Raw genomic sequence first — 1,648 nt, 5'->3', positions numbered from 1 at the left:
CCATCTCGACAGTTAACCTACTCAGGACAAGCAGACCTCATGAAGACCAACCAAACAGTATCCAACACCTCACAACACCAGCCTTCAGCACACTTCCCTTTTCCTTAACTGGAGCAGACTTCATTTGTACCCATTTAATTTACTGTTTAAATATATTACGAAATTCTGGTTTGCGACTTTTTGTCCTGTTGAAAATGGGCACTTAGTCCCTTGCAAATTCTTGCTATATTTTGCCTTTCTCCATCAAATATCCCTTTCCTCAATTTTTCTATTTTTGACCATATTGTGGTCACTGTTTCTGCAAAATTACTTTACACTTAAATTAAGTAGATAATCCAATTGTGGTCAAGTCATGCTTCCTTCCTTGTATAGCGACATTACTTACTGAGAAAACAGTCATGGAAACATTCCAAATAATACAAACTCCCTCTTCTTTATTACAGTCAGAGTGTAATCTGGTCAGTTTTTAAAGAATTAAAATTCTCTGTAGTTATAAGTTTTTGTCAATAAGTGCTTCACCAATTTGTCCACAAATTTCAAGCTCCAACTTCCACTCCACTGTTTGCTATGCTACAATACACTCAGTAATGACATTTTGCTTTTTATTTTGCTCATTTCAAAAGAGTGACACTAAGATTGGTGGAGTAGTGGATGAGGTGGAGGGCTGTTGTAGGCTGCAAAGAGACATTGATAGGATGCAGAGCTGGGCTGAAAAATGGCAGATAGAGTTTAACCCTGATAAGTGCGAGGTGATTAATTTTGGTCGGACAAATTTGAATGCGGATTACAGGGTCAACGGCAGGGTTCTGAGGAATGTGCGGGAACAGTGAGATCTTGGGGTTCATGTCCACAGATCTCTGAAGGTTGCCACTCAAGTGGATAGAGCCGTGAAGAAGGCTTATAGTGTGTTAGCGTTTATTAACAGGGGGCTTGAGTTTAAGAGCCGTGGGGTATGCTGCAACTGTACATGACCCTGGTGAGACCACATTTGGAGTATTGTGTGCAGTTCTGGTCACCTCATTATAGGAAGGATGTGGAAGCATTGGAAAGGATGCAAAGGAGATTTACCAGGATGCTGCCTGGTTTGCAGGATAGGTCTTATGAGGAACGGTTGAGGGAGCTAGGGCTTTTCTCTTTGGAGCAGAGGAGGATGAGAGGCGACTTGATAGAGGTTTATAAGATAATGAGCGGGATAGATAGAGTGGACGTTCAGAGACTATTTCCTCGGGTGGATATAACTGTTACAAGGGGGCATAACTATAAGGTTCAGGGTGGGAGATATAGGAGAGATGTCCGAGGTAGGTTCTTTACTCAGAGAGTGGTTAGCGTGTGGAATGGACTGCCTGCTGTGATAGTGGAGTCGGACACTTTAGGAACTTTCAAGAGGTTATTGGATAGGCACATGGAGCACACCAGAATGACAGGGAGTGGGATAGCTTGATCTTGGTTTTGGACAATGCTCGGCACAATATCGAGGGCCGAAGGGCCTGTTCTGTGCTGTACTGTCCTATGTTCTATGTTCTATGGTTCTATTTGGACCATTTCTCTATGTTAATTCTTAGAATTTAGTGGTGTGGTATTATTTCAGATCAATATCGTGATCCATCCATTGCTTTTTCTATTTCATTAGCCTATGCTAAAGGACTAT

The sequence above is a fragment of the Scyliorhinus torazame genome, chromosome 2 (genome assembly GCF_047496885.1).
Source record: "Scyliorhinus torazame isolate Kashiwa2021f chromosome 2, sScyTor2.1, whole genome shotgun sequence".
NCBI lineage: Eukaryota > Metazoa > Chordata > Chondrichthyes > Carcharhiniformes > Scyliorhinidae > Scyliorhinus > Scyliorhinus torazame.
The sequence above is the reverse complement of the archived record's forward strand: the minus strand, read 5'-3'. Positions refer to the sequence as shown.